This window comes from Lissotriton vulgaris, chromosome 3_1 (genome assembly GCF_964263255.1).
Source record: "Lissotriton vulgaris chromosome 3_1, aLisVul1.2, whole genome shotgun sequence".
NCBI lineage: Eukaryota > Metazoa > Chordata > Amphibia > Caudata > Salamandridae > Lissotriton > Lissotriton vulgaris.
The window spans coordinates 743,205,850-743,217,855 of NC_141689.1; positions in this window are offsets into that span (position 1 = coordinate 743,205,850).

A 12,006-nucleotide genomic window follows, 5' to 3' on the forward strand; every position below is an offset into this window, starting at 1 on the left:
ACACTGCCTCTGAGATAAGCCTATCTGCTCATGCCAAGCTACCAAGGGGGTGAGCAGGGGTTATTTAGAAGTGTAGCCCCTTATCCTGACTAGACGTAAGTGTCCCTATTTGGTCAAAGGTACCTACCTCTGCCAACTAGAGACCCCCCAAATCTAGCATTCTTGAAACAATGTGTAGGCGTGTTTAAGCATCTAGAACTTTCATCTTTTCAGGGGAGGTTTTCTGAAGAGGGGTACATTTGGAGAGGGCCAGGGTGAGTCTGGCTCCAGTGTTCTGTATGGTATGAAGCCTTTTGAAGAGCTGGGTGAAGATAACAGCATAGGGCACATTGCCATAGTAGAAATGGTTGGTGATGAAGGACTGCCTGATGGTCTTTCTGGTGTTGATTGGAATCCATCTGAAGATTTTGCTCAGCATGAGAAGGGTGTGGAAGCAGGAGGAGGCGACTGCACTGACTTGTCATTTTATGGTCAGTTGGCTGTTGAGGATGATGCCAAGGTTGCGTGCACAGTAGATCGGTGTGGGTGTGGGTGTAGGTCCTCTGAGTTCTGATTGCCACCAGCTGTGGTCCCATATGGAGGTGTTCTTCCTGAAGATCATTACGTCCATTTTGTTGAGTTTGAGGCAGTTGTCTAACCATTTGGCTACATTGGCCATGGTATTGCAGAAGATGGTTTTGGCATAGGAGGGGTCCTTGTGAGTGAGAGGATTAGTTTGGTGCCATCTGCATAGGTGATTATGCTGAGTCTGTGGGATCGGACAAAATCTGAGAGGGGGTCATGGATATGTTGAACAGGGTGGGGCTGAGGGTTGATCTTTTTGTATGCCGCATATGATGTCCTTGGGTGCGGAGGTGAAGGGAGGCAATCAGATGCCCTGTGTTTATCTTGTATAGAAGGGGAATTCCACTTGAGGGCATTTTGATGTATGTCGATATGTAGTGTCTGTCGATGAGGGTGTGTTTGGAGACAGTGTCGAACACAGCTGAGAAGTCAAAGAGGATCAGAGCCACAGTTTCTAAACAGTCGACAAGAGTTCTGATGTCATCTGTGGCAGCGATCATTGCAGTTTCAGTGCTGTGGGTATCACAGAATCCTGATTGTGAGGCATCGAGGAGGTGATTATATTCCAGGTATTCAGTGAGCTGTTGGCTGATAGCTTTCTCAAGTACATTTGCTGGGTAGGAGAGCAGGGAGATCTGTCTGTAGTCTTTCAGCTTGCTGGGATCAGCAAAAGGTTTCTTTAGGAGGGGTCTGACCTCTGCATGTTTCCATCTTTACGGCAAGGTTGCTGTGCAGATGAAGGTGTTTTGGATCCTGGTGGGTTCCGTGCTGATTGAAAGATTGTGGGGCAGGGTCAGTGTGTGCCCCGGAGTGGATGGAGGACATGATGGTTGTGGTGGTCTGAGTGATAAGTGGAGACAAGGGACCGTATCACATAAAGAGCCCCTTTGGTAATACAGAAGGGGTCGCAGATGCTTGTGCAGCCCCTTCTGTAATACCAATATCGCGGGCACACATAAAGCGCCAGCACTATCTTCAAGGGGAGGTTCCCTCATTTGCATGGGGATGTGCAAACGAGGGAATCCTTTTACCTCTGTGCCTACCGATGTGGGTGTAGAGGCAAAGAAGTCCTTAGGTGGTGCACTGTCATTGCACCCCCTGAGGGCAGCACTCAGTCCTACTAAGTACCATGCACATTTCAGTGTGATGCACCGCATCATCACACTGATATGCATTGTCACGCATAGAGAATGTCTCAGCTGTCACTATCCCTAACAGTAGTGCGCCATTGCAAAAAGTGTGGCAGTGGACCCTTGCGGTCAGCGCGGCTACTCCTGTGTCCCATAGGCTTGGTGCATTCCCAGCAGGCTCACAGTCAAATGCAATGTATCTCTATTGTTCATTGATTTCCCACGGCACTCTGTAAGTCAGACAGCCTGACGTCATAGCCAGGCCAGGTGTAGTGCTCAATTAGCTACTACTAAGATAGCCTGCTGGGGCCGGCCCCAGTCAGGTTGTGTGACACACTTTGTGTCCATGGTGTCGTTAGAGGAAGTGGCGTCAGCAGTTAGCCGGCTGCTGAATGCATGGCTGCATTAATCCTGGTGCTCCGGGGCGGGGTTGGCTTGCACCTGGCCTGCCCAACTGGGACGTCTGCACTTTGTGGGCTTAATAATATATTTAATGGCCTGTCCGCACCTGGCCTACCCTAACCGGGCTGCCCCCACTGTGGGGTTTTGAAGATCCGGGTTTTTAAACCCAGCGGTGCCAGGGGCACGCCCATAGCCTTCGGATTCACCTGTTTTGGTATACAGAGACACGGAATATTTCTGAGTGGCGTCAAAAACCAAATTTATTAGCTGCAGCTAGTAACAGTGATCCTAGAAATACAGCATGGTATATTCTCAGGAGACTGCTCAAATTTGTAAGGCAAGACATTTCTTTTTATACACAATATTCACTTTACAACCTTACAACCACTGCGCAAAATTCTGACCAATAAGGTACATTCTCAAACAAATTATCACATGACGAAAAGCCCAGTTCGCAAGAACTCAACCCGAAGTTAATTATTAGGAATGTCCCAAATTCAATCTCCACAAGCTGGACAAACCCATAATTGAAAGCACAATGCATGTAATAAAGGAGCATAGAAAAGGAAACAATGACAGATAAAGACCAAGATAAAGCATGTGTAAGGAGACTAAAAGTTAACGATGTCCTGAACATTAATTGGCAATGTCAGACAACAATCACCCTGGGAAATTTTCTTGGCAAGGTCAGTTTCAGGCGAAGGAGTCAGGTTCTTTCAGTTCACCTTAAAGTCAAGAAAGGACCCAGGTAATGTGTACCAGTACGCGAAGGCCAGGTCGCTTTATTCGTTCGACCACATTCATCGGCATGCGTGATGGCAACACGAAATGGAGGCACGAACAAAATGGAACCCATATTCGAGACGAAGTCTCTGACTACGTAATGAACTTGCTAGTTAACGTGACAAATTCACTCCATATTAGCCGAACTTATTAAATACAGTACGACATCACCAAAATTGTGACGGAACCATTACCTTCCGGCATCAAATCGGATTTCACAGAAGCTCAGCTTAATAATATCTATAATGGCCTACCCGCACCTGGCCTGCCTGACCAGGCCGTCCACACTGTGGAACTTAATAATATCTATGAAGTCTCCCGCACCAGACCTGGCCTGGCCGACCGGACCACCCTCACTGTGGAGCTTAATAAATTATATAATAGCCCACGGCCAGCAGCAAATTATCTAAGCCTGGGAGCTGGGAAAATAATAAAACCCTGGTGCCATTCTTCATGACAAGTCAGGTCTAGTTTTGCAGGAGTAGAGAGCAGAGAGCTGAAATTGCTGTGGGGGTCATTGGCTGTAGTGGCCAGCTTGAGCCGATAATCAAGTCATGCTGCCCAGCCTGGTTCAGGCTGAAAGAACAGAAAGAGTCAGTAAAATAACAACAAGTTACTTCAAGTTGTCATTGAGTGCCACAGTGTGTATCACAATCAAATTAAATTTAGTGTGAGTACACCATCTACAACACATAAAATGGCTGTAGTTGCTGGTAATTATATATTTCCCTCATCTTTGTTGCTTAATTTGCGAATGAGGAAGTGTCACTCATAGTCTTGAAATGTCACTCATAACTACACTGAAATAAGAAAAATGTCACACATAGGAATCTGAAACCTTGGCAGCTATGAATAAGATCTATGAAGTCGCCTGCACCACACCTGGCTGAACGGATCGCTCGCACTGTGGGGCTTAATATTATTTATGATACTCAGCGAATTATCTATGCCTGGCAGCTGAGAGAATAAAAAAACCCTGATGCCATTCTTCACAACGAGTCAGGTCCAGTTTTGCAGAAGTAGACGGCAGAGAGCTGAAATTGCTGCGGGGTCACTGGCTGTAGAGGCCAGCTTGAGCTGCCTTGGAATCGCCGATGATCAAGTCACGGTGCCCAGCCTGGTTCAGGCTGAAAGAACAGAAAGAGTAAGTAAAATAACAAGTAACTTCACGTTTTCAGTGAGTGTCACAATGTGTATCACAATCAAATTAAGTTTAATGTGAGCACACAATCTAAAACATTTAAAGTGGGTGTAGGTGATGGTATTTATATGTTTCCCTCGTCTTCGTTGCTTTATTTTGCACATGAGAAAGTGTCACTCATAGTCATTGAAATGTCACTCATAACTACACTGAAGTAAGGAAAATGTCACACATAGGAACCTGAAACCTTGCCAGCTATAAGCCCTCTGGCGGGGTGAAAGGGGGATCACATGGAGCCCCATACATCCCCTTGCAGGTGGGTGCAGTCAGTGACTAATCCGCTTCAAACATGCAGATTGCCCTGCACTGTGAAAACACAGAGCGGCTGCAAAGAAGCTGCTTCGCTTTTCACCTGAATACACTGCCCTGGGGGCGGCACGAGTTCGCAGATTCCCCGTGAAATCATCGTAATAGGGTGCATTTTCATTGTTTATGCCGGGTGCACGTTTTTAAAGGTGCGACTGGGGCATACAATGAAAATGCTCTTCATGTGTAATGTGGACCCCGGTGGTGATCGTTTGGCTGGTATTTGCTGAGAGATTGAGGTGGTCGAGGCCAGTGGCAGCTGGTGGAATTTAAGACTGGTGAGGCGTAATGAATTTTTGCAAGGAAGGTTTTTATGGTGGGATTGGGAAGTCTTCCACAGAGAAATTGATTTTAAAAAATTGTGAATTTTCATGGAACATCCAGCACTATTTCTGAGATAAATGGACCAAAAGCACAGCTATTTTAGAGTTTTATAAAGAAAAACATGCTGTCATGTAATCATTTACAAATTTTAAAATGTGGAGAATGGCAAGTTCACCATATTTTTCCACCGGCTGCAGCAGCTGGGACATTCTGTGGCAAAGCCTCAACCACGAGAAGTGATTGAATTGCAGGCTCCTGCTTTATTCTTTGACTTCAGTTCCCCCACAGGGTAGGAGCTTTATATGTGTCATGATAGGGAAAGGGCTGCATGAATGCTTCAAATCAGTACTGTTCAAAGAATTTAACAATACTGGGTGACAATTTGGTATGATCGTGCCTTACCAATTATATTACACAAAATAAATTTTTAGGTGCATGGAAATTAAGCGATTTGCTCAAAATCAGACGGTGTTAAGCCTATCCTGATACTTTTATTAGGCAACTTGCTTTCTAGACACAAGAGTACGTCCTGGATAATCAACTACTTTTCAGAAGCATCTGTCTTCATTCCTTGTCAGGCAGACAGAATTTAGAATGCTGCCAACTGCTTAATTTATTTCCTAATCATGCTATGGACAGAAAAAGTGGGACGGTTAATAGAGGGAAAGAAGGAATAGTGTGAATACGATTTCATGATAGAAAAGTGAGAAAAAGAAGTAGGGGTTAAGGGCCATATGTATCAAGCCGTTTTTGAATCGCAAAGGCCGAAATTCGCAGAATTTCGGCCTTTACGAGTCGCAAACGGACGTTTTGCACGTTTTGGAATGTATGAAACATTCCCAAAATAAGGAATTGCAAACTTGTGCAATTCCTTATTTTTCCATAGCATTTAGGGAATCGCAAATTTGCGATTCCTTAAATGCTATGGCCCTTATTTATGAGGCCTTGCGTCAGTTTTGCGCCGCCGGTGCGTCACTTTTTGTGACCCACCAGCGGCGTAAAATATGCGCCTTGTTGCGCCATATTTAAAAAGTGACGCATCTAGGTAGATGCGTCACTTTTTAAACCCCTGCGCCACATTATACCTGCGTCAGGTATAACGTATGCAGAGGGGGCGTTCCCCCGCAAAAAGCCTCGTAATAGTGACGCCGTGAAATCTATGTGTTTTCACTGCGTCACTTTTAGGATGCTGTTGCGTCAAAATCTAGCGCCTGCCTCCCCATGTGAAAGGACGCATTGCTGGAGTTGCGTTACTTTTGTGACACACTCCAGCAATGCGTCACTTTTGCGCTTACAGATACGTCAGAAATACTGACGTATCTGTAAGTCCTTGCGACATGATGCGTAATACATTAAATATGACGCATCAGGAATGTCGCAAGGAGTGCGCAGTGAAAAGTGACGCATCGCTGTTTTCACGCAGCGATGCGTCACTTTTCATAAATGAGGCCCTATGTATGTAGCAATTTTAGCTTGCAAATTTTGTTTAAGAATTCGCAAAATACCACCAACTTTCAGTTGATGGTAACTTGCGAATTCTTCCAGAAATTCACAAATTGGCATTTTTAAAGGTGACATATGATGCACACACATGCCCATAGGGCATGTATGTGCGCCATATGCACACACATGTTCTTTTCAGGGGTGCAGCAGGGTGTCTTTGAGACACCCCTGCACCCTTGCAATAATTCTCAAATTGCGATTAGCAAATTGCGAATTCGCAATTTGAGAATTATTTTGCATTCATTCCTATGGGCCTCCTGGCCAATAGGAATGCATTGGAAATGATTCCTTAATTGCGAATTCGTAAAATGCGAATTCGCAAATAAGGAAGCTTAAGGAATCGCAAATAAAAAGCGATTTTGTTCATACATACCATTTTGCATTTCCTAAATAGCGATTCCTTAAAATTCGCTATTTAGGAAATGCAAAATAGTTTGATGATACATATGGCCCAATGTAAGGGAGGGGGGAGTGAGAGCAGTAACCATTTTTTTATACCCGTTTTAAATGCTAGTTTGCTGAGTGTTATGCATTGAAAGTGGTGTGTGGTGCATTTGTACAGCAAGCCTCTGTCCAAAGATAAAAGTTAGACTTGATGTGTTTCAACTTAACACTCTCTCAAGATCGGAGCTTTTGAGTTAATTATGTAATGTTCCTTCTTGAAAAGTTTCGGGTGTTGAGAGTGCAGAGGTGCTTTGGAAGTAAAAGCTTCAATTGCAGTCTAGATAATCAAAACACACACCACACAATGCTCACAGCGCACTGCGATAAGCATGCATTGGATTAACTGTTTGTGACATCCTATAGATCAACGTGCAAGAGCCAGCTATCATCTGAAGTTATTTGCCATAGGTCAAGCCTGGTCTGATATGGAATACTTGCCTTTGCTCCCCAGACCAGGACCGACGGCCTGTTCTACCTCAGACTACCTGTCTCGTTGCATGTTAGATATCACTGTTTACAGCACATATTGTATCTCATTTTTTCTGACCAACCCAAAATTCGCTGTAATAAAATCATACCAGTAATAATACTGAAACACGGCTACACTAAAAGCAAAACTAACAGAGTGAAGCATGGTGCCTGTTTTAAAGAAGGATTGAAAAACGAGCCCCAAAATTGAGAAATAGACATGAGGAGGCGTAAAAAGAACAAGACTGACTTACCCAGCCTGTCAGTCTTGTCCTCCGCTCCGTCTGGTAGGTGTTGTCAATGAAGGTACTGCACAGCAGCAGTGGTTTTGCTTCCAACGGTGCTGCTGAAATGGTCTCTATGCCACAAATGCTCTATACAGATACACGAGGCGCAGAAGCATGCGCAGTGTATTCTGTTCAGAGCATCCAGCAAGTGACCCGGCCTCACAGAGCCATGGGTGGAGTTTCATGGCTCTGTGATGTCAGGTCTCTCCAGGTTGTAAGCCCTCCCTTTCCCAACTCGTCGCCCACTGACTCCTTAGGAAAGAGTGGGGTTGATTAGAGGCAGCTTCAGAATTTACTGGCAGTCCCGGAGTACAGGGCTGATGCTGTGCACACCCTAGGCTGCTTTGAAAATATCCCCTGCTTCACGTCATTACTGGGCGGTCCCTTGGGACCTCCAAGTATTGAAGGCCGAGCTGACACCAGGTCAGCCCGAAGGCTGGTGAAAACTCACCACCATGCCAATGGCATATGCGTACTCGTATTTTGTCAAAGTAAACCTCTCTGACTGCCATTTGTTCAAGCATCACTCAGGCAAACTTACTCCATTATAATCAAAAGCTGGATGGTAAATGTTTTTTCAATTACCATCTATAAAGTTTGCAAAATTACTAGGGCGCAGCCCCTCCGCCAAGCTTGAGGAGCCACCGCTGTACGAGGCTGAGAGAGGTGATTTAGAGGTCGGAGCTGTTGTAGATGGTGGCGATTTTGCTGTGGAAATAGTCTGAGAGGATGTTGCAGAGTTCTTGGGAGGAGTGGATGGTGTTCTCTGTGGCTGTCGGGTTGGAGAATTATTTGACTATTTTTGAGAGCTCCTTCATGTGATTGGCCACGGTATCAATGAGGGCAGTCATGGCTGCTCTCTTCGTTTCCTTGATGCGCTGGTGGTAGTTGCTGAGGGCTGCTTTGTGAGTGGCTCTGTTAGAGGGGTTCATATTGGTGCTCCATAGCTTCTCTACTCTGTAGCAGCTGTGCTTGGTGGTTCTGAACTCTGGGGTGTACAAAGTGGCTTGTTCTGAGGTTTTGTTGGCTTTTACCCGTTTCAACGGAGCAACACTGTTGGCACATTTGGTGATCCAGGCAGAGAAGTTCTGGGCAGACGGTCAAGGTCTACTGATGTTTTAGGTTGTGTGGTGCCAAATTTTGGTGATGAAGGCAATGTCCAGCGAGAAGGTGGCAATGGTATACTGGATTTCCGTGGCATGTTTGCAGAGAGAGCAGACGTTGAGCAGAATGCATTGGAGTGGTTCCAGATTGTTTGTAGTATTGTAAATGTAAGTGGTGCAGGATCCAGTTTTGGCAGGAGGCCCTGTATTGCAGGCGAGGTGGCAGTGATGGCAGGCAAAGGTTTCTTTGGTTGATCGCGGGGAGGACGTTAAGCATCTGTTGTTGTGGTGCCCAGTGTCCAGGAGCTCCTTGGAGGTGCAGCGGTAAATGGTGAGAGGATCAGGGGTTGTGGCGCTGGGCGTGGTCCAGGTGCTAACGGGCACAGAGGGGCTTGCCTTTGATGCCCCTTTCACGTAGCGGTCTCAATTAAGTAGATTTTGAGAGATGGCGGGGTGCTGAGTATTGGGAAGCAGGAGGTAGGAGTTGGCAGAAGAAAATGGCAGGAGGTGAGAAATGACCTGGGAAGGACAAGAAGAACAGGCACAAATCTACACCAACATTTACAATCACAGCAGTTACACAGTTGCAGGCAATGGGAACAAGTTATGCTGGCTAACAAAATGATGTTGACTGCCTCATCCTAGAAGTCAGAATTATATACCAAACAGACAGCAGGATGTGGTGAAACACTAGTAATCCTCAGGTTTGAGCCAAACTCCACTCTTTGAATAAGTTAAAGAACTGTAGCACTAGGTCATTAACAGCTGCACTATCAACCCAGACATAACAAAAAAGCATTTGTGCGGTTTGGGTAGTCACATATTTTGCTTTCTATTACAAGTTCTCTATCTGGCAACATTCTCTATCTGGGCTCAAATCAAGCAGTCATCAAATGTTTACAACTGGTACAAAACTCGGCGGCAAGACTACTTTGCCAAATTCCAAAAACTGCCAGTGTAACGAAACATCTGCATGACCTACATTGGCTCAGGGTAGAGAACCGCATCAGGTTCAAAGCCCTGAGCTACATGTTTAGGATTAAATTCGGCACCGCACCTAAGTATCTACAATACCTAGCGAACCCTTACATTCCGGGTAGAGAACTGCGCTCTCAGACCGCAGCAAACTTTTTGACCCCGAGATTCAAATTAGCAAGAATGGGAGGTAGATCCTTCTCTGTCCTAGGACCTTCCCTGTTGAACAAACTCCCTCCCCATATTCGCAAGGAAGAAAATTACGCCAAATTCAGAAAGAACATAAAGACCTGGCTCTTCCAGAAATAACTAGAGTGCCCTTCACCTCTTGCTACTGTCCATCGACGAGTCATCGGCGCCGGGAAACCCTTTTTGGGTAGCTGTGCGCCATACAAATGTAAAAAATAAATAAATAAATAAGTTAGTTACATTGTTGTTATAAATGTCAGAGGTAAATGTTAGATTGTGTTTGAATTTGGTGAATAAATATAAAAGTACCCCCTGGAATAATTTATGAACCACATTTAAAGAAACATAGGCCCAATTCATGGTTTTTCTAGAGTTAAGAAGTCAAATCGGAGAGAACACCTTTTGCTGCAATGTGCTCCATTAAAACTGTAAGGTTAAAAATTAATAACATGTTTAAGCATCTCAATCTCAAGAAGCCAATATTACTTCAGACTGCTTGGTTTTAATCTTTGCAATCAACCCCGAGCACTTAAACCGCATTCCCAGATCAGAAATTTGAGCTCAAACGTCTGGTCTGGTTATAATTACACAGATTTGCCAGAAGTGCTTCTGTATGAGATCTTATCGAGTTTTAAAGCAATGAAATAGGCTCCTGAAAACATACCCATTTTTATTTAATTAGACATGAGGCGCATTTGAATTACTGTAATTTTGTGACTTTAATTGGGATTTTGATTTCCCGACCTCCATGCATTGAACCAATTGTAATTCCTTGGAATATAAAATATCTGAATGTGGGCCAAGAATGTCTCCTGGTATCAATTTGCAACCACTCTCCGCCTTGTACTACAATGCGATTGAATGTAAACCATTTTCAATTCCATCAAGAATAGCACAACTCTAAGGATCAAATGCATCTGTGCTTGTTCCGCTGAAGTTCTTTATTTCCATGACAACAGGAACTCTCATCTGAGTTGGCATCCTTGTACATTAAATACACCAGAAAAGAGGGCGATCAGAATGGTTGACTTGCATTTTTTTCGACACATGTTCGTTTACTGTCATTTATGAACCAGTGTCAATCTGCTGCTTGATCTGCAAAGAACACAACAGCCACGCTGCCAGAGATTCAGAACTAGGTCTGAATTTCAAGCTGAAAATATACCCCGAGAAATTGCAGATGTTTTCATGCTTTGTAAAGAATATTTAAACATAATTTGAGTTGCCTCTTTATTTTTTTTAAGTAAAAAGTTGTCAGGAGCAGTTATTTGATAAATAGAATGTAAAAGGGGAATATTTAGATGTAAAAGAAGAGGGACGAACTTTAGGACAAAATAACAACAACAATGAAGGCTGTGAATGAGTTAAATGTGTTGGATCTGTAATTGAAATGACTCTGTGATTAACCAACTAATGTTACTTTTCAAGAGATTTGTTGCATGGCCCAACAGTTGCCATCTAAAACTTGACAGTGAGCTCTGTCTTTCATGATGTGATGAATTAGTAGTTACTCTGCTCTAAAAACCTTAGATTTGGCGAGACATTAGAACTTTCCTTTCCATACCACCTTTGCTGCAAGTGATGGTAATTTGCATTATGATTACTCTGTGGTGAATTTACTATCTACCTGCTAATAATGCCATTTCATCCCAGTCTTTCCACTTCTCTGAAACATGGTGTGTGCATTCCTCTAACAAAGTGCGATTTTCACTGTACTATCTAATTTTCATAACCCTCATTCAGTGATGTCCGTGGGTTTATCTATTTAGATAAAGCAATTTATTCATTTGCCACAGTGTTACCTAATCAATGAAAGTTGGATGTAGTACATTAATACGTATTGAGGTTTTTCATGATTAATTCAGGAAAATACCAAATGCTATGAAGTATCATACTGGGTACAATTATGGAACTTTTGGTCACATATCACATACAAAAACAGATCTTGCTTAATAGTGTGAACTATCCCTGCCTTCCAAGGATTGCTTCAATAAAGAACTTGAAGTAAACTGTCTGAATCTCTCCTAATAAACCCATTGTTCAGAGGTTAATTGCTAATAAGCTACATTTGCACCCTGCAAATATCTACACATAAAATACATACATAAAAAAGCCTAAAAGTGATACACTGCAGGAATTTTTCATTTATGGTCTCATTTTGTGGATCCTCCTCTCTCTTTCCAACAATTCTCGTGACTCACAAGAATCTACTCCTCTAACTAAGAAAGGGAAATCCATTTGTTTAATGAAGTCATAAAATAATGTCTTACTATTCTTCCTTGATACCATTGATTCCAAATTGCATACCAAGTTAACTGGCATTAGAT